We start from the raw sequence: 27,448 nt of genomic DNA, 5'->3' as shown, positions 1-27,448 counted from the left end.
AGACAGGAATTGTGAAAAATAAATAAGAACCAAACAATTTCTGAAGCTGAAGAATACCATCACTGAATCTTTTATAGAGAGGATCAACAACAAACTCAAACAGGCAGAAGAAATAATCAATAAACTTAAAGACAGGTCATTTAAAAGTATTTATTCTGTGGAGGAAAAAAGAAGAGAAGAAAGAAAACAGCCTAAGGTACCTATGACATCACTAAGTAGATGAATATATGCATTATGGAAGTCCCAGAAGAAGTGAAAGAAAGGGGCAGAGCACTTTGAAGAAATAATGGTTCATAACTTTCCAAATTCAAGGAAGACATTGATACAGAAATAAAGGATCTCAAGAAACTCCCAGTAGGATAAACTTCCAGCAGAGACAAAGACATATTATAATCAAACCATCAAAAGTAAAAGACAAAAGAGAATATTAGAAACTGCAAAAAAAAAATGACTCATTTACAATGAATCTTTAATAAGATTATCAGTGGGTTTGTCACCAGAAACCTTGTATGACAGGAGAGTGGGATGATATATTTAAAGTAATGAAACAAATTCAGAATTTTACATCCAGCCCAACTGTCCTTTCAAATAAGAAGTCAAGTCATTCCTAGATAAGTGAAAACTTAGAGTTTATTACCACTACACCTTCCCTGTATGAAATGCTAGAGTCCTTTCTTCAAGTTGAAACAAAAGCATACTAGACAATAACTTAAAGCCATATAAAAAAAATAAAGTATTCCCATAAAGATAAATACATGGAGAAATATAAAAAACTATACTGTTGTAATTTTGCTTAACTCTCTTAATTTCTTTATAGATTTTAAAGTGTAAAGCATTAAAAAGCATATATCTATGTTAATGAGTAAAAATACATAAATGTAATTTGTGACATTAACAAAGTGGAGACGAATGGAGCTGTAAAGGAGAAGAGTTTTTTTTTAATGTGATTGAAATTAAGTGGTTCTCAGTTTATAATAGATTACATAAAACATCCTAAAGTTATAACAATCTCTATGATAACCACAAAGAAAACATCTATAAAATGTACAAAAGGAAATGAGAAGGAAACCAAAACATGTCACTACAAAAAAATCAAGCAAACACAAAGGAAGGCAGTAAGGCAGGACATGAGCAACAAAAAAGCTGTGTGACATACAGAGAACAATAACAAAATGTCAATAGTAAGTTCTTCCCTATCAGTAATTATTTACTTCAATGGCTTAAAATCCCAAGAATGTATACAGAAATAAGATCCAACTACATACTGTATACAAGAGACTCAACTGAAGTCTAAGTGAAAGAATGGAAACATATTTCATGCAAATAGTAGATGTGACCATACGAATATCAGACAAAATAGACCTTAAGGTAAAAACTGTTACAAGAGGCAAAGGACGGTATTATATAGTGATATAAGGATCAATTCTTCAAGAAGATGTAACAACTATAAACTTATGCACCAAAATCAGAGCTTCTAAATATATCAAGCAAATATTGACAGAATTAAGGGAAGAAATAGACATCTCAGCAGTAAGAGTACAGAACTTTAATACCACACTTTGAATAATGGATAGAAAAAAACCAAACAATAAGGAAACAAAGAATTTGAAAATACGAATCGACCAATAAAATCTAACAGACATATATAGAACATAAACATAAGTCTACCCATTAAAAGCAAAATACATATTTCTCTCAAATACACATAAGACAGATCAAGTATCATACCACAAAACAAGTCTTTATAAACTTTATAAGATTAAAATCATGCAACATATCTTTTCCAATCACAATGGAATGAAACTAGCAATTGATAAAAGAAAATTTTTTTAAGTCACAAACCTATGGAAATTAAACACATTCAAACAATAATGAGCTAAAGAAGAAATCACAAGGGAAATTAGAAAAAAATCTTGAGAAAATATGAAATAAAAACACAACATGCTAAAATGTATGCAATCGAGAAGCAGTACTAAAAGAAAAATATCCAAATCAACCATGTAAATTTATACCTTAAGAAGCTACAAAAAAATGAGAACCCAATGTTAGTAGAAGGTAGGAAAAAATAAAGATTAGAGCAGAAATAAACAAAATAAATTAAAAAGCCATAGAGAAAAAAAAAATCAATAAAACCAAGAGTTGGTTCTTTTTTAAAAAGTTAATCTCAATTGACTATGAAAAAAAGAGAAGACTCAAATAACTAATATTAGAAACGGAAGATAATTCTTTTTATTTCTGTACAACAATAAAAATAATGAGCTTCATGAACAATTGTACACAAATAAGTTGAATAAACTAGGTGGAATGGACAAAAATCTAGAAACACACAGCCTACTAAAATTAAATTATCAAGAAATAGAAAATATAAATTGACATAACTAGTAAGGAAGTGGAATCAATGATCAAAAACATCTCGGAAGGAAAAGCTAAGGACCAAATGACTTCCCTGGGGAATTCTATCAAATATTTATATAATGAACACTATGCTCCTCAAATTCTTCCAAAAACCTGAAGATGAAACATTTCCTAACTCATGTAAAGAGGGAAACATTGCCTTGCTATCAAAGCTAAGCAAAGTCACTATGAGAAAACTACCCACCAATATTCCTGATGGAGTACCAGTGCAGAAGTCCTCAACAAAACACTAGCAAACAGAATTCAACAGTATGTTAAAAGGGTTATACACCATGATCTAGTGGAATTTCTTCCTGGAACGCAAGGATCGTTCAACTATGAAAAGAAATCAATATAATACATTGACAGAATGAATGGGAAAACCACATGATCATCTCAGTTGATACAGAAAAAAAGTATCTGACAAAATTCAACACACTTTCATGAAAAAAACTCAACAAACTAGGACCAGAAGGAAACTACCTCAACATAATAAAAGCCATGTATGAAAACCTCATACCTGACATCCTATTCAATGGTGAAAGAATAAAAGCTTTTTCTCTAAGATCAGAAACAGGACAAGGATGCTCACTTTTACCACTTCCATTCAATGCAGTATTCAAAGTCCTAGCTAGACCAATTAGGGAAGAAAAAATAATGAAAGGCATTCAAACTGAATAGAAAGTAGTAAAATTATCTTTATTCTCAGACAATATTATCTTACAGAAAACTATTAAGATTATATACATACACACACACCTGTAGAATAAACAAATGTTAATAAATAGTTCTGAAAAAGAACTAATAAAGTTTCAGGACAAAAAAAATCAATATATAAAAATCATTTGCATTTCCATACATTAACAATGAACAAAGAAAATTAGAGAAACAATTCCATTACAGTGGCAACTAAAAGAATAAAATACCTGGAATAAACTTAACCAAGGAGACCAAAGGCATGTACACCGAAAAGTATAAAATGTCACTTAGAGGAATTAAAGAAGACACAAATAAATGGAAAGACATCCAAAATTCATGAATTAGAAGACTTAATATTGTTAAGATGTGAATATTACTGGATGATATCTACAGATTCAAAACAATTTCTATCAAAATCCAAAATGAGTTTTTTTTTTTTGGCAGAAACATAAAAAGTTGTCCTACATTCATCTGAAACCTCAAGGGACCCAGGATAGCCAAAACAATCTTGCAAAAGAACAAAGCTGGAGATCAGACACTTCCTATTTCAAAATTTATTACACAGCTATGGCAGTCAAAACAGTGTGGCAGGGATATAAAAAGACACAGACAGATGGATAGAAGACACTTAGACCAATGGAATAGACTAGAGAGCCCAGAAATAAATCCTAACATATGCAGTCAAGTGATTTTTAATAAAGGTGCTAAGGCTGCACAATTGGAAAATGATAGTCTCTTTGACAAACGATGCTGGGAAAACTGGATATCCACATTCAGAAGAAGGAAGTTGGATCCTTACCCTACACCACACACTTCTGGTCTACAAGTCTCTTCAGGCCTACTGGTCATTGAGTTTATGTTTCCCTCAAAGGTTAGGCACACTCAGGCCTTCATGCTTTCTTTACTGGAAACCTCCTCCCTTCTTCCTCTAGGAAACACCAGTTCCTCCTTTAAGCCCAGATTTTTTTTTTTTTTAAGATGTTCTCACCCTTGGAGCCTTCCTTGATGCTCCTAGGAATATACTGATACTTTCGATTCTGAACTACAACTCTCTGCTCGTCTATTCCAACACACCCATGATGCCTGGCAAGTCTCTGTACGCATGTCCAGCTCTCCCACGACACTGAGCGTCTGGAGAGCAGGACTCTGTGTTAAGGAAATATATATTCTGAGAGCTCATTATAACACACAATAAATAGGTGCTCAGAGGACCTTAATTGATTGCAAGAACCTGGGAGAAGAAAAGTGATTTGTAGAGAGAAAGAACTGTGTCAAGACAGCAGCCAGATTAACTTTCTTAATGTCTGCAGTTCATGTTCAGCACCGGTAAAAGTTTCTCCATTTATAAAACACAGGTAGTAAATAGTGACCCACTAAAGGAGAGGAACTGGATTCTAGTCATGTATGTGCCACCATTACCTGGGATGATGTTTGGAACATGACAGGCACTCAATCAGTGTGGAAGAAAGGAAAGAGAAGGGAAGGGGGCAGAGAGGAAGGAAAGCAAGGAGGAAGAGGAAGAAAAATTTGTGGAATGTCTCTAAAATCTACACCCAACTAAACCAGACTGATCCAGATGACTCATTATCATGAAATGAATGTTTGCCTTAAAGGGAGAGTCCACATTCTCCTTGTGGACTGCTCCAGCCTTTTATAGAATTTATTGCCAGGAAAATCTTCCTGTTGACTAACCCACATCCCTCCTGCTATGCATGTCACCTCTATTCTACCTTTTCATTCTTTCAAGGTAAATCTTTGATAGTTACTGTTTCTAAATGCTCTCCTCCTATATTCTAGGCACTGAGCTGAGCTACGTCATTCACACAGGTGAGCTCAAACCCTCACGATAATTCTGCAAAGTGACTTAAGTTTACTCTTCAAATGGGGAAAACTGACTGGTCCTCTGCAGTCAGAAAGTAGTAGAGTCAAAATTCAATCTGCTTGTCTCCGAAGACTGCTCCTCTTTCATCACAACCTGCCTCCATACCTACCTCTGCCTCCTTCACTGCTGGCTGGCTTATATTTTTTTAGTTAACAAATGCTTAAAAGGAACATACTGCATGCTAGGCACTTTTCTAAGTGATCCGCAAGTATTAAATCATTGAATCCTCACACCAATCATGATTGTTAGGTACCATTACTGTTCATATCTTGCAGATGAAGAAACTGAAGCATAGCGAATGTAAACTCTCATTTTACAGGTGAGAAAACTGAAACAAAGACATTAGTTTTCCCAAAGTCAGACTGTCAGTGGCAAAGCGGGGTCTAAATGTCAATAGTCTGGACTCAGTCTGTGCTTTGAGCCTCTACACTGAACTACCTCTATTTTTTGTTTTTAAAAAATAAACCACTGGTGAACTAAATTATACTTGCTACTTGCTGGTCAAGAGATTGATAATACCAAAGATTATAATTTAAGGTTATTGTCCTACTTGCCTTGTGTCTCTTACATCTTCTTCTAAGAATCTGTTCCATAATCAGAGACAGTTATGATTTTTCCCAATAGCCATTTTGAAAATTATTTCTATGATTACAGTGTAAATCAAATGAGAAAGTGTGGAAGAAGCCACATGAATTGCTGTCTTGTTCTAGAAGAGAAGTTCATGAAGACATGCTGAGGTTTCTAAGTGACAACACAGGGACGCCAGATGAATTTCATTCTCTCATTTTAACTCCAGTCAATTGGTAGCGGCTTCATGGAGCTGCATGTTGAACAGTTTCCAAAACCATGTTCTGCTACAAATAAGTGTAAAGTTTAATTTTCAAATTATTCAGAAAACTGAACAACTTTCTGGCTTCCCACAAGCTTTCTTCCTCCTCTGTATGAAGCGCCTTTAAGCTCGAGCTGCAAAGATGAACTTGGTCTTTCCAGTCATCACCACACCATGAACACATTTAAACTCAGCAAAGTATTTAAGAATAAAAACTCAAGGTGGTCCATCTCAAGGAAATAAACTAATCTTCTTGAAGGCTACAACCCAGATTTTTCATTTAATTCTCACAGATAACCTGATGGAAGAAGGATATGCTTATCCATTTTGCACATAAGGAATCTGAGGCACATAGAAGTCAAATGGATTGCCAAGAGGGTAAGTGGCTTTATGCAAGTTGCAAGAGCAGAGCTGAAACATGAACCCTGGTGTGACTGTGGACAAAGGCCATCCTGTTTCCAATATAGGAGACATTAGGACACCAATCAGAAAGGGTGGGTTATTATAAGATAGAGGACCAACTAGCTTATGGCATTTGAGCAATGTATGTGGCTCTGAATTCTCTGAAAGCTATTGGAAAAAGGGAAGTATATGTGTTAAGTGATGAAGTTTTCATCTTCTGGTATTTAAGGCACCAAATCATTTGTTAAAAAAAAAAAAAGAAAAATATTTCCTAGAACTATGTATCTCTGAGTGACACTATATATCTGATGCTATCTTCTACTGTGGTTTTACACTAGACTTTAAAATGCTGTCCAAATGTACAAAATGACTCTTTATAAAGGCAGAAGGATAATGTATCAAATGTCAGATGAAACCCATTCTGTTGAAGCTAATAGTGGGAGCCAGACGAATTAGTTCTCAAGACAAGCTGAAAGAACCTACGCTCTGATACAAGCCAGAAAGTTAGAAGGCCTCCGCTGTGCTGGAAAATTGTATGAAGTTATTTTGTATATAGATATTACTCAGTGGTGAGTGAAAAGTACAGAAAGGGGAGAGATCTATTTTATTCATCTTCTTGCATTTGAAGAACAATGAGGTAAGCAAATATATTGTAAGGTAGTCAGTGATCATTTCTAACTTTTATCCAAGATTGGATTTCTCAGAACACCTTGAAAGCGACAGACTATCTTTTTGAAGCTAGACCTTGAGCTAATTTCGAATTGTATTACAGCTAACACCCTCTAGAGAACGCAACCAGCTGGGATGTATTTCCTCTTGTGGGGAAGCTTAAGTATGGCTGCCAAAGCCACAGACTTTCTAGTTGGCTTTTAAGTGTTTTTCTGAATCAAAACTAGCTTAAATGGAAAACAAAAGTAGTAGACAATTTCCAAGCACTCACAAGCCTGAGCAAATAAATTTCACACTAATTAAAGGAACTGAAAGCTTTTTTTATTCCTGTTTTTAATTGTAAGAAGTATTTTTCCTTTCTGAGCAGTTGATGGGATACCCAATTTCCAGAACTGGGACAAGACTTGTTAAAGTCAGCTAATTCACAGTGCTACTGGGTCCAAGTGGAAACCGCTCTGTGGACCACAAAAATCAGGGAGTGGCTTTGTCGTCATGTGAGCTCCAGAGTCATATGGGTGCTATTCAAACCTTGGCTCCACCACTTACTGGTTGTGTGGTCCTGGGCAAGTTATTTAACCTCTATGTACCTTAACTTTATTGTTATTTAAGTGGGTGATATTAATAGCCCCTAACTCTCTCATAGGGTTATTTCAGGATTATATTTTATGTCATATGCTTTGAACAGTGCCTGGCAAATTCAGGGTCAACATCTGCCCTGAATGTCTTATGCAGTGTTGGGCACATAACAGATGCTCTGTAAATATGGGCTGAGTTCATTAATATGTAGAATAAATTGCATGTTGTTCCCTCTGCCTGATATATTCCCCCACTTCTTTCCACATGAGAAAATCCTTCTCCATCTCGTTTTGTTGTTTTGGGACTCAGGAATGTCATCACTTGTTCGTGAAAAGCCATCTTACTCTTTTTTCATCTCCAACCCCCATTCTCACTTCCTTTGTCCCCACAAGGAAGCAGTGTAATGTGTTCAATATATGTCCATGTGTGTATCTTTCAAAGGTGTTTATATAAATCTACTTAACAGTTACATTATATATACACGATAAATTTAATAAATATATTTATATAAATATATATTTGAAAAACTACAGTGTCGTTTGGGTATGTATGTGTTTTAAAATTACTTACATAAACCTGCATGTGATTTTCTCTCTTTTCTATACTCAGGGGAAGCACACAAGACACCTCCCAAGATGGACAAATTTTAAGACTGTGGTAGAATGTCAAACTCCCAATTGGGAAGCAGGAAGAGGTTTTCTGCAAAGGTGTTCAAAGGACATGGAGAGAAATGGAGGCAGACACGGAGGGATAGCTAACATCAAGCGGTATAAAATTCAAAAAAAGAACTACGTGGGTATGTGCTTAGACATAAAATGTTCTACTGGCGGTACTAAACACTGCTCTCAAGTTCTGATATTCAGTGCTTGCAAAGAGGAACCAAATAACACAAAGGACAAGAGTTGCTGAGAAGGCAGATGCGTGCCTCGAGGTCCTGCACTGAGGCCCAGCAGGCCCGAGGCCAGGGCCTGCCCAGACCTACCGTGAGCAGCACTTTCCTTATTACTGCTCACAGTCTTGTGGGCTCGGAATCCCAAATTACTTCAATTGCACATAATCTACCTGGAGTAAAGCCAGACCAGACAAATTGCTTCTTCCTTTGGAAAGAAGACTTGGAGGCCTGGCTCTGCTGCTTCCCGTTTTCTGTTTCTCAAGAAGAGCTTTGCATATCTGAAGGGCCATTTGTGCTTCAAGTAGAGCTTTGCCAACCACGCCTACCTCTTTGGAATGTTCCCATCAGCTCCTGAAGGTGCTGCTGTGGGTGTTCTTTCATGGGCTCGTGTTCGTTTGTAGGCCACAAGCTGGATCACAAATACAGACGAGTGTGGAACACCGCTCTGCCTAATTCCTACCTTCCTCTCCTACAAGAACACCAAGCTTTCTGCCAAAGCTTTCCATCCAAAATCAATTTTGAAGTTGCAAGCCAACGGTGTAGCTTTTACCCAAGCAAATACTGACAGACCCTGAGCCTTAGAGACCAATCTAGAAGCCCCATTGTCCAAGGCTGGATTATCATCACCTCCAAATTAGGAGGATGATAGAGCCTAAGAAAATTTCCAGCCATGAACTTGAGATTTATAAAGTATCTTGCAGATTCATTACTCGGAATTTGCAGATACAAATCAATGAATGATGTTACCACCAGGCTCTGGCCTTGGGGCAGGGGGGTGGGGGGACTCCTCCCTAAGAAATGTATAGAGGGAAATCCCAGAAAATGGACAGAAGTTTGTGCACCAAAATGGAAATGTAGGGTCTTAAATATTTCCAATATGCTAATACACCTGAGAATCCCTGAAAAGAAATGTGACTACCAGATGGGCTAGGCAAGAAGATGACTCCAAAGGAGAGGACATTTTAGAACTGAGTTTCCTGCACTGAGGGGAACACAGGAAGGGGAATGTGCTATTTGAGCATGGAGGGGCTGCAGGGAGAGGCTGCTAGTGGACCCAGCAGCAGAGTCAGGACAGGGAAGAAACAAGATTCCTGGCAACAGGGCCCAGCCAGCTGTGTCATGTGACATGTTTGTGACCTAGCATGTTTGAGTATACTTTGATCGTGGATCTTCCGTGAAAAATTTCGCAGAGACTGTGTTTCTTGGAATATAATGAGGGAAAGCGCTACTGGAGAAAAAAAACGAAGAATGGTCATGACTTAAAAAGAAACCCACCCCTTTTTATCCAATCTTCAGGCGGTCCTGTGGAACGGTGACCAAAAGCTGAGACCAGAAAGGCGGCCATCGGAAAGAAGTTTCAGTCACTCTAGAAGCAAGTGTGTGGGAAGAGGTCCTGGTGTACCTCAGTGCGAGACACGGAACAAAAATGAGGTGGGACAAGGCAGGGCACCCCTGCCTGCTCCCCTCCCTTCCTTTCCAAGGCATACATTTTTCTCTGAAGGGCGTGAGAAAGAGGCAAGAGCTGAAATTTTTCTAGCAATTCAGACCCAGAATTTCACTTCCAGTTTGATGCTTTTTTGGTAAAGGAGCATCCTCTGGACCATTCAGTTAACCACAACACACATTTATGGTCCCCCCTTTATGTACTAGGTGCTGGAGATACAGAGTATCAGAAGCCCCATCTGTTTGAAGTCTACGGTTTATCAGAGACTCTGCTTGCAGAAAGTCGGTGAGTAAAATTTCTTGGTTTTGTCTTTCTTGGAGTGCTTCACAATGCAACAGGTTCTTGGAAATCTTGTTTTGTTTTTCAAAGAAAGCCTGATCTAGCTGCTGGGGTCACTGCATTCCAACCCTAGTGGAATAAGTTTAACTACTGTTTGTCAGATATTTTCCTCTCAAGGGGCAGTGCTACAGGTGAGTGCAATGCTGTTAGCTGATTCATTTCAAGACCTGGGGTCCAGGAGCAAGTTCAAAACCAACTCAAATGGGGTTATGACCTGAACTTGTGAAAATGTTTTTTTCCTCCACCGTGTGACCTTCTAATTGCTTAGTTATTAGTTATTTTTCTCATGACTGGAAATGAGTTGCCTCACTCTACATGTGTAGCTTTATCTTATCAAGTGGCAAACTGAGAGAAATTTAAACTCACACCGAGGCTAAAAAAGGAATTTGAGAGATTACCACCAAAGAGGCGTCTAAGGTTGAAAGTTTGCTTTCCCTGATGCTTCCTGGGAGTGTCGGGAGCTCCAAATTTAGGCAAAGGGGCAACCAATACTTTATTTTTAAGATTGATGAGTTCTCTGTAGCCTTCTAGGGGCCTCCTCCTTTGTCTGTGGTGAGCCCATAAATGTTTTCCCAGACTCAGCCCAAATGCACAACCTGTGAAGCTTTCCCAAACACCTCCTGAAGGAACCAGTTGTCTACACCGTGCTGCATTAATGTACCAGTTGTCCACACCATTGCTAAACCATTTGTCACACTGAACCGGAATTGTTCCTGCATATATCTCTCCACTTCAAGTGTGAGCACCTCCAGAGAGACTTGTCTTATTTCCTTTTGAGAAATTTCCCTCTTCACCATCTCAGAACATAACAGAAGTTTGGTTCATTTTGCAGAACAAATGAATGAATAATGTTTTACTTAGATACAGGAATGTACAACTTTACTTACAACAGTAATATACATTTGGATGGTATTTTAAGAACTTACAGAGTGTACTTAGCTACATTATTCTGTTTGGTTCTCAAAATGTCATAAGGTAGGCAGATATTAGCACCCCATTTCTACAGAGAACAACATTTAGAGTAAGGGAAGGAGACTGCTCCACTTCACCCTCAACTAGTAAGAGAAGGAATGGGGACATAAACCCAGATATTCTGATTTCAAATACAGGACTCATGCCATCACACTTGGCACTCTGTGAGACAAGAGGGAATCTTTGAAGACGGGAACGTTACTTGAGACTCACTTCAGAATAGAAAGGACTGATTTCAGTCTGGAGCCACAAAAGGTGGTTTTAATACTTGCCAGGAAGATAAGGCAGCTCCTTCTAGTTTCGCCAAAGCATTTAAGAGTTTTGAAGTTAAAGATTTTTGAGCAGATATAGCTGAGGTAACAAAGGGAAGACCTGTGAAGGAGAAAAAGGACATGGAAAGAGAAATATAATCCAGAAGGCCCTTAGAAGGCTCTGGATGAGGCAGGTATTTGGTATTGATTAAAGGCAATGAGACAATCGGCCAAGGAAAAAGAAATAAAAGACATCCACATTGGAAAGGAAGAAGTTAAATTATCTCTGTTCAAAGATGACATGATTTTATAGAGAGAGAACTCTAAAGACACACACACACACACACACGTGTTAGAGCTAATACATGATTTCAGGAAAACTCCAGGAGACAAAAATCAACACACAGAAGTCAGTTATAATTGTATACACTAACAATGAATAATCTAAAAAGGAAATTAAGGAAACAGTTCCACTTACAATAGCATCAAAAAAGTTTTAATCTGCAAATGAATTTAACTAAGGGGGCAAAAGATTTGTACATTAAAAACTATAACACATTACTAAAAGAGGTTAAATACACAAATAAATGGAAAGACATCCCATGTTTGTAAGTTGGAAGATTTAATTTTGTTTAGATGACAGTACCACCCAAAATGACCTTCAGATTCAATGCAATGCCTCACAAAATCCCAATGGTGTTTTTGCAGAATTAGAAAAACCCATCTTAAAATTAATGTGCAATCACAAGGAACTCAGAATAGCCAAAACCATATTGAAAATGAAGAGCAAAGTTGAATAACTCACACTTCCTGATTTCAAAACTTACTGCAAAAAGAATAGTTAAAATTGTACAAAATTGGCATAAGAACAGAAACATAAACAAATAGAACAGAATAGTCCAAAAATAAACTTTTGCACAGAGAGTCTTGATTTTTTAACAAAAATGCCAAGACCATTCAATGGGGAAGGGACAGTCTTTTCAGTGGAGGGTGGTGCTAGGAAAGGTGGACATCACATGCTAAACAAGGAAGTTGGGTGCTTACTTCACACTATATACACAGTTAACTCAGATTAACTCAGATGGATCAAACACCTAAACATAAGAAATAAAGCTTAGAAGAAAACAGAAGGAAAATCTACCCGACACTGAATTCAGCAATGCTTTCTTGGACATGACACCAAAAGCCCAGATAAGGAAAAAAAAAAAAAAGATAAATTGGCCTTCATCAGAACTGTAAACTGTTCTGTATCAAAGGAGTTTGTCAATGGAGTGCAGATGTAACCCATGACCACAGGATAAAACATTCACAAAGCATGTCTGATAAAGAATCAATATCCAGAGTATATAAAGAATTTCAGTAATCTAACAGCAAAAAACAAAAACCCCAATCCAAAAATGGACAAAGGGCTTAAATGGACATTTCTCCAAGTAAGATAACACAAATGGCCAAGAAGCACACGAAAAGATGTTCAGCATCACTAGCCGTTAGGGAAATGCAAATCAGAACAATAAGGTACCACCACACATCCATTAGGATACCTATTATCCAAAAATGGGGGAGGGAAAGAGGGTATAGGTCACTGGTAAGAGTGTGTGCCTAGCATGCATGAGGTCCTGGGTTCAATCCCCAGTACTGCCATTAAAAATAAACAAACATGAAAACAAATATATGTATGTGTATGTATGGCTGAAACATTATCTGTACACTAGACATTGACACATTGTAAACTATGCTTCAATTAAAAAAAGGTTCAGAAAATAAAACCTAATTACCTCCTCCCCCTCCAAAAAGGGGGGGAAGGGAATAAAAAGTATTGGCAGGTGTTGGCCTGAATCCCATAGACCTACAAACCCTGTACTTACCCATCGGGAGACCAAAGAATGAGCCTGGAGTCAGTGACAGAGCCACCAATGGTTTCACGGAAGGGGGAGCTTACATGTCTGAAGCAAGGTCCTAGAGCAACACCCCACTGTGTGCAGCAGACAGAGGGCAGGATGTGGTGGCAGGCTTCACTCCCAGAGGGAGAGGGAGTTCACATCAGGTTGTCTCACCAGGTACCAGGGAAACTAGTAGAGGGGCACACCACTCACCACTCCTTTGGTAAGCTATCATAGTGGCTGAACTTAGAACCATCATTAGCTCGGGCCTGGGGCAAGTATGCAGGGAGGTCAGCCAGCTGAGTAGGGTGTAGGTGAAGCAGGCCCTGGTCAAGCAGGGGACGTACAGAGAGCAAGAGAACAACCATCTTGGTGGCCTGACCATACACTCCACCCCTACACACTCTGCAGGACGCTTACAATCTTGGTCCATCCCTCTTCCACCATATCCCTGGGGTCAGGTAGGTAGAGGGCACTGCAACCAGATACCAAACACACGATACAGACAGCAGAAGCCGAAGAGTATCAAGAGTAAGGTACCTAGTATGCTTTAAAAAAAAAAAAAAAAAGTCATTCATCAGGATGTGGGAAAATCTTGGAGCCAAGCACTTACCAGGTCAATGGAGAGAGAGTCAATGCAGCAGTGCCCTGTCCAGTTATAAGGAAGGTAGGGCCACTCCTGGTTTTCACAAACCCAGAGCCACCCTCCACCATGGGGAAGGGAAGGCCTGGCCTAAAAGAAACATGCTGGTGGCCTAGCCAGGAGCCAGCAGTCATGGTACGGTTCTGCCTCCTCCTGTTACGCTGGGTGCCATCAGGGGCAGACGCATTAGGTCTTTGCAAACAAAATCGCACTAAAGGCTTACTGTTGTTGGACACAGGACGGTGTTGTGGGTGGTAAAAGAATTTACCAGAGACAAAGAAGAGTTTAGGAGAGAAGGAGAAAGTTTAATAGGTACGCTGCTGCAGGCAACAGTGGGCCACACACAGAGGCACCTGGGGCAGGCCGCATCGGCTGCTGAGGCCTTTCCCGGGGAGGGGCTGGTGAACAGAGGGGGCTGCATGATCAGCTCATGCAAACGTTCCTGATCGGTTACAAGTGAGCTAAGACTTGTCAAGGGCTATTCAGAGCAATGGGATTTATGACTCCGATCAGGAGGACCATATGGACTGAGACAAGTCAACATATGAGCTGTCGTGAGGCTAGCTAGCCATTTTCCAGGGCTGTTAATTCCGCTAGGGCAAACACGTCAGAAAAGGGTGTCCTTTTTGTTTTGGGTTTTTTTTTTTTTTTGAGGGACTGCAGGCAGACATCAGAAAGCCCAGGGCCTCAGCAGGCACCAGTTGGCATGACACTTGTGTGTCTGGAAGTCAGACTATTTCACTCCACACAGCATAGCCCTGGGGGCTCCTGGTCAGTCACCCCGGCAAAGTGACGTATTGTAAGGTGACATTTACCAACAGGGTGCCTTCTGACATACTGGTATACAGGACAGAAAGATGGCAAGAGACACCCTCCCTTCCATTGTCAGTTGTCCCCACATGGTTGCATTAACTGGGTTAATTTTCCATGGAAGCCCAAAGGAAGCCAGAAGTAGCACCTTGCTGTAGACCCAGCAGTTAGACTCATTTCACAATGAGACCACTGTGGCTGCTCGTCCTCAGATTCCCTCCAATCAGGTTAGGAATGAAATGTAATAAAACATCTAACAGGCACAACACAGGGAGCACATAACAGCTAAGCAAAACACGAGCACTAACTGAATTGAGAGATAATACCACACCTGCCTGTGGTTTTTGTCCTGGTCTGCAATACAGTTCAGAAAACTCAAGTTTTCAGCAATACGGGACCACATCTACAGTGGCCACCTCATTTTACCTTGGATGTGAGTCACAGCTAACCATTCTGACTTTCAAATGCATTCCCCTCCTCAATGGCCAAAGCAGATGTACAGTGCATGTTCGATGGGCCAGAATACAGGTCACTGTGGTCAGCCAAGTTTAAGTTAAACCATATATAAGCCAGAATCACTTCCCTATACCCTCGGTATATGCACATTTTTTCATAATTTCCCCTTTTGGTTGCAAATCTTTTGACAGACCAAAGTGTATGTCCCTTGAAGCCAGGGTGAATGCTGCCTGCCCTGGGTCCAGGTCACGTCCCTCAGTGCTAGACCTCCTTTGTATTTGCCTAGTTACCCACGTTGGGATCAGATATAGTGAACAAGCTCAGAGGTGTGGTGATGGGGGAAACATTTTAGAAGCTGTATGTTTCAACAATTATACCAAATTGTTATACAAACATTGTACATGTGCTTTTAGGGGCAGGCTTAAACAGTGACACATGTCATAAGCAGTTACACTCTGACAACTTCACTCTTTCCGTCCGGAGCATTAGGGCAAAAGTACAGCTAACAGTAACCTTCATAAATACAGACCTCAGCAGAACTAGAACTTAATATCCACTGGAACATAATATTTTTCTCTCTAAAATCATCCTCTTCTCCACCAAACACAGCCAAATCAGGACTAATTTGTTTTCAGAGTAAGTCTGGTCAGTTGACCGCAGCTGTGGAGGAACTCCTCAGAAGGAGTCTGACTGAATTCTCAGAAGGCGTCTCAAGGCCAGGAAAGCCCTGCCAAAGGCCAGTCAGAAGGCCCCACCTCACTGGATTTCTCTCTTCTAGAGGTTCCCCAAAAGTAACATGATTCCTGCACTTGCCAGGAGACCGTCCTTCCCATTCACCTGATAAGGCTGCTTGGAACCCAAGAGCCTCCAGTTTCTGGAGGGACCAGGCAGAGAGAAAAGAAATAGTTCAATTCTACCCACAGGTGTAGTTTACAAAATTGCTGTAAGTCATCACTAACGTGAGGGGAAAGGGCTTCCCCATAATCTGGAAAACACAGATAAAAACGAGGAGTATTCCAGAAAAAAAAAAAAAACCATGAAAATTATCACCATGTTCACCAGTTCAGTCAGTAACCAGTTCTTTTGCTAATTTTGTATGAAGCTTAGGAGGGAAATGGGCAGGACGCAAACGCTAGATAAATGAAGACAGGGCACGGCTGTTGGGATGTGATAATGACCAGCTGGAACCAGCTGGAAGCAAGGTGGCTTTGAGAATAGTCCAGTCACTGACCTTTAGCTCATTATACCTTCACTGTAATACTAAAAATCACCCCCTTCCACCATGACAGTTCCCAGGTGGACCACAAAAGGCCAAAAAGTGGGAAGTGGCCCCAATTCCTGGGAAATCCCCACCCTTCCCTGAAATGGCACAACTATTCCTCCCACTCATTAGCCCATGAAATCACTTAGCCCATAAAAACCTAGGACCCCGTGCCTGGAGCCACTCTCACTTTCCGAGATGGTACACATTCTGCCTATGGAGTGTGTCTCTCTCCAAACTTGCCTTTGCTTTTCTCTGGCTCACACCTGAATTCTTTCCTGTGAGAAGTCAGGAACCCTCACCTGGCAGTTCATCCTACGTATTCTTGCAGGTCCCAGGATTTGACATTTCCATCTCCTGCAACATCTTTTGTGGCGACGAGGAGCAGCGACATCAAAGGGCATAATCTTAATCCACCTATCAGGCTGTGGCTCCCCTCCTCCATGGAGGGTGGCTTGGATGGAGGGTCCTGAGCCATAAAGACCAAGCAGCCCCTTAGGTGACAGGTGATGCTGTCCACAGGATCTGGCAGAGACCAGCTCTCCAGCCACGAAGGAGCCTGACAAGTCTGAGGCTGACTTTTCTCTGCTGGCTCTCTCTCACCTTCTGGTTACATCACTCTCTTTGGACCCGCGAAGGTCCATGAGACAACCACCCAGACTTCCAAATTAAGGCAGCAGCAGGTAACCTGCAACATGGTCCGGTGAGTTTCCCCTCTGTGGCTCCTCGAGCCCGATTCCCCCTTCCTACTCATTCCCAGTCTCAGTCCAATTCCAGGACCCCATCAGGGGGCACAAATGGGAGCCCTCTGCTAGATCTGTAGCTCGGCCCCCGTCCAGTGCTGTTCTCAGGGCTCACGGCCTCATTGCTCCCCTGAGCAGAAGTCACGGGCACTTCCCTCTCTCGGGGGTTATGGACTTTCATTTCCTAATCTAGTTCAGATTCACATGATCCATCACCCTGGGTTTTTCCCTTCTCCTCCTCCTCTCAACCCCTAACTTCTTAGACTGTCTCAGGTCCCTGAGCCCCCTCGCCCAACAGGGTGGATATTGCCTCTGTCTCATACTGTGGGAAGGTATCCCTCTTTAGCCTCCCCTCAGCTCATTTTCACCCCTTTGGTTTTCTGATCTGACACTGTAAGTAAGGGTCACATCCTGGAGGGAGCTTTTTCTTGTATTACTGTCATCACATGGCCTGCTGGTGCTCCAGCCTGACCCTTCGACTCTATCTACTTCTCTTCTTTTGCAGGGTGACAAAAGATTATTCCCTTAGCCAATTCACAGCCTCGGTCTCCTCCCTCCCTCTCTGAAGGGTTCACTCTGGTCACTGTTTCTCCTGCTGGCTCTTGTTCCTCTCGTTAGCTAACCCGGGGGCCTCCTAAGGCTTGCAGAACAGGCAGGTCTCAGGTGCCCACAGGGATCTCACTGTTGCACTTTGCCAGACAAACCCTTTAAGGCCAGGCAGCCACAAGCTCAGTTTTCTCTGCTTAAACACCTCTTCTGTTGAATTCCCTACCTTGGAGTCAGGGGCTATCACGGATTGGGCCATTTATACTGCCTCTTTAACTGCCATCAGAATTTGATTCTGCAACATCCCCTGGAAGGGGTCCATCCACCGAAGTCCCTAGCGCACTCCCTTCTGAGGACGTTGGGCTATCAGGGACACTGGGAGAGCACCCGGACAGACGACTACCATCTGGCCAGGAACTGTCAGATCCCTGTCTTGTCACGACTCTCTAACCAAAACTGGGGGAGACTTCAAGCACCCCAAAGAATTCTCCGTTAGGAGGCATATTAGTTAACTGGGGTAAATTTAGACAAGATGGCTTAAGAAGAAAGAAATTAATTTTCTTTTCCAATACCGCATGGTCCCTAAGGGACCGAGAAATCTGGCCAGAAAGTGGGTCACTGAATTACAATACCATCATGCAGCTGGACCTACTTTGTAAAAGGGAAGGTAAAAGAGAGGAAGTCCCATACCTCCAAGTGTTCAGGACCCTGTTCCAACATCCAGATCTAAGAAGCCCTGCTGGGCATGCCTGGCTCACACCCCTCCACAATGCCTTCTTCCCCATAGGAGCCTGATGTTTACACGATCCTTTCACGATCTCTGAATTCCACCGAGAACTCCTACCCTCCCCCAATTCTAGAAGGACGGTTTTCTGGGCCATTGACCCCTGATGCACCATCTTAGCTGCTGGAAATTCCACCATTTTATCCCTCTAGCCCTGTCTTGTATCCTCCATTACCGGAGGTGAGTCCTGCCCATACAACACAAAGCAGGGCTACCTACCAGCCTCCTAGTTCCAAACTCTGTCCCTTAAGGGAAGTGCCAGCTGGTGATGGAGAACAGAGTCCTTATGCCTTTTCCTATGGCTGACCTAGCTACTTGCAAAGAGAAATCTGGACATTTTTCCAAGGACCCCAGTTGGTTCGTAGAGGAATTCACCAAGCTGACAATGTCCTATGAACTTACGTGTGGGCGGGGGGAAGAACCTACCTGCTTTCTTTCTACCTGCTGCACCTTTGAAGAAAAAAGCCCGATCCTTGGTGCAGCCCAGGCATATGACGATGAACTGGAAGCCCAAAATCAAGGACGTATAATCTACCTTACTAAAGGGGATACAATCCCCAGCCAAGTCCGCACTGGGACTACCAACAGGGAGGTGGAGGGCAAAGAACCACTTCATAGCTTGCCTCATAGAAGGAATGAAAAGATACGTTGTTAGCCCCTTAATTATGACAGTCAGAAGTAAGACAGGGAAAAGATGAGAATCCGGCCCTCTTTCAGGGCTGCCTGGTGGAAGCCTTTAGAAATTACCAATATTAATCCCAACACCCCTGAAGGGCAAGTCCTAGCAAACACCCATTTTATTGCTCAATCTGCCCCAGGCATTAGGGGAAAAATACACAAGGTAGCTATGGGCCCCCAAGACCCCATGAATCAGCTCATGGACTTGGCTTTTGGAGTATTTAACAATAGAGATAGAGTTAGGGAGCAAAAGGGATTCAGGGACAACAATGAAAGGCACCATTACTGGTGGCACCCTAGCCCCTGCACCGCCTCAGGGCTGTCCCCCTTGTGAAAGTCTGTGGTAGGGGCAGGATCTAGAAAATCTGGATCAGAGCCACTGTCCCGCCAAGAAGGGACTGGTTTTAAATGGAGCCAGGAGAGCCACTGGAAGGACCAATGCCCCCTGTATGGAAAAAGTCCACCGAGCCCCTGGCCAAGATACAAACGAGAGGGCCACTGGAAGCAGGACTGCCCCCAGTCCTGAAAGGGGTTTGGGGCTCCCAAACCAATGATGGCAGAGAGGACTGAGGACTGACGGGGCCCGGGACCCTCCCTGGCTCCCAGAGGATCCCTGATCATTTCTTCAGAGGAGCCCTGACATGGCAGATAGGAAATTTTACTTTATTAAATATGGGGGCTGTCTACACTATGCTGACTGATTTTCCTAGACCCTTGTCCTCCCAGTCCTGTACAGTAACAAGCATCAGTAGACAGCCCAAAGCCAAGTGATTCACCCCGCTCCCCACACCCCACACCCACTCCCGGCTGCTTACTAGGAAGTTTTATCTTTGCACACCAGTTCCTGCCCAAGCTCCAGCCCCTTGTTGGGAAGGAATTTGATCACTAAATTCCAGACAATGGGTCAATTTAGAAACCCCCTCGGAGAAGGCACCCACCAGGAGAAACAATTGTGTGCCTAAGTCACACTCAGAGGATGGCTCCCTTCCAGCTCATGCTGTTTCTCAAGTAAACCCCTCTGTCTGGGACACTGAGGTTCCTGGCAGAGATACTGATGTGTCCCCAGTACAGATTTCACTGAAACCCAAAGCTGATTACCCACGGGAAAAAAGAAAAAACAAAAAAACAGTATCCCTTGAGGCCCGAGGCCCAACGAGGTATCCAGCCTTTAATAACCAAGTTCTTGAAACATGGGCTGTTAGGACCCTGCCTATCTCCATGTAATACCCCAATTCTGCCCATAAAAAAACAAAGGAGAATACCAGTTTGTTCAAGACCCAAGGGCAATACCTGTTTGTTCAAGGACCCAATGAGGCAGTGATTCCAGTTCACCTGACTGTCCCTAATCCATGCACCATACGGACACAAGTTCTGGAAAATGCAAACCAGTTCACAGGGTTAGACCTAAGATCACCATCTTCTGCATTCCCCTGCAACAAGACTCAATGTCTCTTTGCCTTTGAGTGGACAGATCCAGACACTCATTACAGTTCCCAGCTAACCCGGACTGTGCTGCCCCGAGGCTTCAGGGACAGCCCCCGCCTGTTTGGGAACGCATTAGCAAAGGGACAAAGAATTAGAGTTGGTTACTTGGTCTCTCCTATTGTATCTGGACAATCTCCTAATTTCCAGTCCCATTAGGGAGAACACAGATAAAAAAAAACACAATTAAGGTCCTCAACTTCCTAGGGGAACAAGGATATTGAGTTTCTCCTCAAAGGCCCAGATTTCTACCCAACAGGCTAAGCACCCAGGATATGTGTTCCCCCAGAACAAGGACTAACCCAGGGCCAAAAGGAGGCTATAACCCTTCAACCCCCAGACTCAGGGGCGCCTTTCTGGGGCTGGCAGGATTGTGAAGGATCTGGATAACTGGAATCAGCTCGTGGTAAAGCCCCTCTGTGAGAACCTAAAAGCAGGTGACCACAAACTCCTCAACTGGGATGAAAATTGCCAACAGCCATTTCTAGCTCCAAAACAAAAATCAGGAACCATGCCTGCATTGGATCTCGGGAACTTAGAAGAACCCTTTACCCTCTACATAGCTGAGAGACAAGGGGTAGCTCTGGGTGTCCTCAGCCAAAACCTCAGGGACCTCCCTAGAGCAACAGTTTATTTCTTAGAACAACTTGGTGAGGTGGCCACTGGATGGCCAGGATGTCTCAGGGCAGTGGCTGCCACTGCTCTGTTAGTAGATGAGGCCAATCAGTCCACCCTGGGACAATCATTGGAAGTCCCCACTCCACGAGACACAAGGAGTCCTAGAAGCAAAAGTACACCAACGGCTGATGAGTGGACGATTGCTTAAAGTCCAAACCGTCCTTCTAGATACCCCAGGCACAACTCTGAAGGTCTGCCAAGTCCTGGACCCAGCTGCTCTAATGCTGGAGCCCCCACCCCAAGGATTCCGTGCTCACTCCTGTGTGGAGACTGTTCAACACGTTTACTCCAGTTGGCCCAAACAAGGACAAGCCCCCGACCCAGTCCCGATGCAGAAGGTTTACCAACAGTAGCAGCGTCATAGTGAAGGGGTAAGAAAGGCCAGCTCCGCCACCACCTGCCTGCAGACAGTTGCTCCGCCCTCTCACACTGCCGCCCAAAAGGCCGAGTTGACTGCCTTGACCAGAGCCCTCCAGCTAGGAAAGGGATTAGGAATCAAGACAAACACTGATTCCAAGTGGGGGTTCCTAGTGCTGCATGCCCACGCTGCCACACGGAAAAAAAGCAGACTACTAACAGCCAGAGTCCCCCGTAAAGCGCCAGGCAGAAATTCTAGAACTCCTAACAGCGATCCAGCTTCCAAAGGAGGTTGCAGTCATTCACTGCAGAGGTCACTGGTGCGGCAATGCCTCCCTCGTAAGGGGACGCGCCCTGGCTGGCAAGGCGGCTGAAACTGCAGCCAGAGAACAGCCACTCCTACCAGCTCAGCTCTCTCACCTGACAGTTCCCTCCCCAAAACCGCCATCCCGTACACCTGGAGAACTCGTGGGCTCAACACAGGGGGCTGGAAAAGACTGTTCAGGGCGGCTGACAAAAGATAACAAACTTCTCACTCCTGGGACCAAGCAATGAAAAATAATTAAGCACTTCCACAAACCCTCCCACTTAGGGCTGGACTGCCTGTTCAAACTGGTTGCGCAGCTGTTCCTGAGTAAGGGACTGTCCCGAACTGATAGAGAGGTATCACCAGGGCTTACGAGGTTTGTGTCCGCAACAACCCAAGAAGACACCCCATACCTTCACCCCTAACCGGTCCACACAGCATCAAAGAACATATCCAGGGGAAGACTGCCAAATGGATTTGACCCAAATACCCTGATGTAGGGACAGAAATATCTATCAGTATTCATAGACACCCTTCTATGGGGGAGCTTTCCCTACTAGAACTGAAAAGGCAATAGGAGTATCTGAATTTCTGCTTAAAGAGATAATACCGAGATTCGGGTTCCCCAAAAGCTTACAGAGTGAAAATAGACCTTCCTTCACCGCCAACGCGACCCAACAGCTTTTCTCAGCTCTAGGTATTAACAACTGCCCCTGCTCTTCCTGGAGGCCCTGATCCTTAAGTAGAGAAAGCAAATCATGTTCTAAAAAGAACGCTTGCTAATCTGTGCCAAGAGACTTCAGAAACCTGGGCCTCCCTCCTCCCTGTAGCCCTTTTACAGACCAGGATGGCTCCAAAAGGAATTTTAAAGCTTAACGCATTTGAAATGACCCATGGGAGGCCCCTTGTGACTTCAGATCTCGTGTTTGATGAGGAAACCCACAAGCTGGTCTCCCACATTGTTAGCTTGAGCCAAGTGCAATGGGCGCTCCCAGAATACAGAAACGAAGTGCTGCCCACCCCCACAAAAGGCTTAGGTCTCTGTCCAGTCAGGGACTTTGTCCTACTAAACACTTAAAAGGAACGGTTCCCTAAGGACCAGCTACAACCAAAATGGGACCATATCAAGTGTTACTAAATTCCCCAACTGCTGTCAGGCCACAGGGAGTTAACTAGTTGGGTACATCTGTCTAGAATAGAACCTCTATCATATAAGTCCCAACAGGAACTAGAGGGACCTCTCCTCCTGTGAGCCAGTGGAAGACCTCGGATAAGGTCTTCAAGAAAACAGATAGGTGACTTCATGTGGCCCTGGTAGGGCCAGTAATCCTGTGTTTCTGACTATCATGCTCTTATTCTGCCACTTTTCAGAACCCTCTCCCCCAGTAAACATTGTTTTTGCCCCGATGTGTCTGAAAAAATATACAGTAATGTAATGTCAAAAGCCCTGGTATTCCTAGCAGGGCTTCTGACGACGGCCACGGCTCAGGGGGAGCATGAAAATAATGCCATGGTAAACACGGCCAAAACAGTCGCCCAGGAAGAACAGTATATAATCGCTGGGATCTGCCCAGGCTTACAACCGTTACAAGTACAAACAGGTACATACAAGAAGAGCTTTACCAATTCAAGCACATGGAAGAGTTCTCACACTCACACACACAGCTAGGAGTGCCACGGGCAATAACCCCATCAGGCCCAAAAGTTTGCCTACGCTTGACTCTTTAGAAAGGTGACATTAACTTTTCCATTAATCATGGCTACTTTTGTTATCCAGAAAGCCAGTCATTGGTCCAATGTGACTACACCTCCTGGGTAAGGTGAGCCTCTTTGGAACAATCCCTGGCCACTGGATGGTAAGATCAGCACAGGGTTTTGGAACCCAGACCCAAACTGCATTCCCACCAAAGCCTCCACTCTGCATGCTTGTAATGAAGCCCAGACCCAAGGTGCCTACGGGGTAGGGGTGGACTGGACTAAAAGTTGGGCTAGAAAATTTCAGGCTCTGTAGAGGCAGTGGGTAAAACCTTCTTACTACACCATCGCATCTAAGCCGAGGGCATGGAATACTCCTGGACTTAACCATTTTTAATATACTAATGGGCCCTGGTTCCCACATCGCATTCATAGCTTTTCCTTTCCATGGATCCAGATGGCTGCCTCCTTCTTAAATTCTTCTATTCCCAAATCTCCAGAACTGACCACATGCTGGCCCACAAAGTGGTAAAGCCTCAGTAAATTTAAGAAAACTGAGATCATACCAAGCATCTTTTCCGACCACAATGCTATGAAGTCAGAAATCAAATACAAGGAAAAAAAAACTGCGAAAACTGAAAACACATGGAGGCTAAATATGCCACTAAACAACCAATGGATCACTAAAGAAATATTTTGAGACAAATGAAAATGAATATACAGCAATCCAAAACCTCTGGGATGCAGTGAAAGCAGTTCTAAGAGGGAAGTTTATAATGATACAGGCCTACCTCAGGAAACAAGAAAAATCTCAAGTAAACAACCTAACCTTACACCTAAAGGAGCTAGAAGGAAAAAACAAAACCCAAAGTGAGTAGAAGAAAAGAAATCATAAAGATTAGAGCAGAAATAAGTGAAACAGAGACTTAAAAACAATAGAAAAGATGAAACTAAAAGCTGGTTCTTTGAAAAGATAAACAAAATTGATAAACCTTTAGCCAGACTCAAACAAAAAAAGGGAGAGGGCCCAAATTAATAAAATCAGAAATGAAAAAGAAATTACAACTGACACCACAGAAATATAGGGATCATAAGAGGCTACTATGAGCAACTACATGGGAACAAAAAGGACAACCTAGAAGAAATGGACAATCTCCTAGAAAGGTACAACTTGCCAAGATTGAACCAGGAAGAAATAGAAAATATAAACAGACCAATTACCAGTACTGAAAATGAATCAGTAATTTAAAAACTCCCAAAAGTCCAGGGCCAGACGGCTTCACGGGTGAATTCTACCAAACATTTAGAGAAGGGTTAAACACTTACCCTTCTGAAACTACTCCAAGAAATCACAGAGGAAGGAACACTTTCCAACTCATTCCCGATACCAAAACCAAACAAAAGACATCACATAAAGGAAAATTACAGACCAATATCACTTTTAAATATAGATGCAAAAATCCTCAATAAGATACCAGCAAATCAACACCAACAATGCATTAGAAGGAACATACACCATGATCAAGTGGGATTTATCCCAGGGATGCAAGAATTTTTCAAGACCCACAAATCAATCAACATGATACACCACAGCAACAAACTGAATAAAAACGATACGATCATCTCAATAGATGCAGAAAAAGCTTTTGATAAAATTCAACATCCATTTATGATGAAAACTCTCCAGAAAGTGGACAGAGATAGAACATACCTCAACTTAATAAAAGTCATATATGACAAACCCACAGCTAACATCATACTTAATGGGGAAAATCTGAAAGTATTCCTTTAAGATCGGGAACAAGACAAAGATGCCCACTCTTGCCACTTTTATTCAACATAGTTTTGGAAGTCCTAGCCATAGCAATCAGAGAAGAAATAAAAGGAATGCAAACTGGACAAGTAAAACTACTGTTTGCAGTTGACATGATACCATACATAGAAAACCCTAAGAAGTGACCAGAAAACTACTAGAACTCAATGAATTTGGTAAAGCTGCAGGATACAAAATTAACAGATAGCATCTGTTGCATTTCTACACACTAACGTCAAAATATCAGAGAGAGAAATTAAGGAAACAATACCATTTACCATAGCACCAAAAATAAAATACCTAGGAATAAACCTACTCAAGGAGGCAAAAGGCCTGTACTCCAAAAACTTTATGACACTGATGAAAGAAACTGAAGACGACATAAATAAATGGAAAGATATACTATGTTCTTGGATTGGAAGAATCAATATTGTTAAAATGGCCATACTACCCATGGTAGAAAATATTTGCAAATGATGCGACCAACAAGGGAGTAACTGACAAGGGACTTATTTCCAAAATATACAATACACCTTAAATATAAAAAAAAAGAAAGCAAGCCAATCAAAAAATGGGCAGAAGATCTAAACAGACATCTCTCCAAAGAAGACATACAAATGGCAACAAGCACATGAAGGGGTGCTCAACATCACTAATTGTTAGAGAAATGTAAATCAAAACTACAGTGAAGTATCACCTCACACCAGTCAGAATGGCCGTCATTCAAAAGACCATGAACAATAAATGCTGGAGAGAGTGTGGAGAAAAAGGAACCCTCCTACACTGTTGGTGGGAATGTAAATTGGTGCAGCCACTATGGAGGACACTATGGAAGTTTCTTAAAAAAATTAAAATAGATTTACCATATGATCCAGCAATCCCACTCCTGAGCATACATCTAGAAGGAACCTTAATTCAAAAAGATATATGCACCCCAATGTTCACAGCAGCACTATTAACAATAGCTAAGACATGGAAACAACCTGAATGTCTATCAACTGATGACTGGATAAAGATGTAGTGTATGTATATGTATATGTATACATACACACACACATACACACACAGAATGGAATACTACTCAGCCATAAAAAAGAATAAAATAATGCCATTTGCAGCAACATGGATGGACCTGGAGATTGTCATTCTAAGTGAAGTAAGCCAGAAAGAGAAAAATGCCATATGATACTGCTTATATTTGGACTCTTAATGAAAAAAAAGGACATGAACTTATCTACAAAACAAAAAAACTCAGAGAAACTTATGGTTACCAGGGGGTAAAGGAGGTAGGAAGGGATAAATTGGGAATTCGAAAATTGCACCTCTTGGGGAGTGATGGAAATGTTAGCTATCTTGATTGTGGTGGTGGTTTCATAGTTGTGTACATCTATCAAGATTCACTGTACATCTGAAATATGTGTAGTTTACTGTACAGGAACCATACCACAATAAAGGTGTTTTTTAAAAAATGATGGCTATTCAAGAATTCCAGCTCAAACTGCCCTCTGATTTAAAGCAAGAAGCTGTCCTGCCTCTGGGGCCCCCAGATCAGGCAACCAGAGAAGTTTACTCCCTGACAGGCAGGGTCAATGCCCCTGTCCAGCCCCGAAGCACCTACAGAAGAAGGACCATCGCCCTTCTGCTGAGGGGGACTGAGACAGGAGGGAAAGGGGCAGAACGCAAACAGTAGATAAATGAAGAGAAGGCACAGCTGTTGGGATGTGATAACAACCAGCTGGAACCAAGGTGGCTTTGAGAACAGTCTAGTCATTGACTTTTAGCTCATTATACCTTCACTGTAATACTAAAAATCACCCCCTTCTGCCATGACAGTTCCCAGGTGGACCACAAAAGGCCAAAAAGTGGGCAGTGGCCCCAATTCCTGGGAAATCCCCACCTTTCCCTGAAATGGCACAACTATTCCTCCCACTCATTAGCCTATGAAATCACTTAGCCCATAAAAACC

The 27,448-nt window shown here is 42.3% G+C and overlaps 1 protein-coding gene and 2 long non-coding RNA genes across 10 annotated transcripts in view; 2 read left to right on the top strand and 1 right to left on the bottom strand.

Moving 5' to 3' along the window:
* Positions 1-9,596, top strand: part of LOC140688036 (uncharacterized) — a 42,689-nt gene extending 33,093 nt beyond the window's left edge. Inside the window, exons 2-3 of the long non-coding RNA XR_012062704.1 lie at positions 6,098-6,182; positions 8,061-9,596. This is a non-coding gene — a long non-coding RNA (uncharacterized lncRNA). The remainder of the gene's footprint in view (positions 1-6,097; positions 6,183-8,060) is intronic.
* The window catches only part of TNFSF18 (TNF superfamily member 18), a 61,221-nt gene that overhangs the window by 32,135 nt on the left and 1,638 nt on the right, over positions 1-27,448 (bottom strand). The window lies entirely within an intron of this gene.
* LOC107034248 (uncharacterized) lies at positions 9,674-17,121 on the top strand. The gene is made up of 3 exons (XR_012062705.1): positions 9,674-9,774; positions 9,994-10,072; positions 16,731-17,121. It is a non-coding gene; the product is annotated as an uncharacterized lncRNA (long non-coding RNA).

This window comes from Vicugna pacos, chromosome 21, assembly GCF_048564905.1.
Source record: "Vicugna pacos chromosome 21, VicPac4, whole genome shotgun sequence".
NCBI lineage: Eukaryota > Metazoa > Chordata > Mammalia > Artiodactyla > Camelidae > Vicugna > Vicugna pacos.
This window is presented reverse-complemented; position numbering and strand designations above follow the sequence as displayed.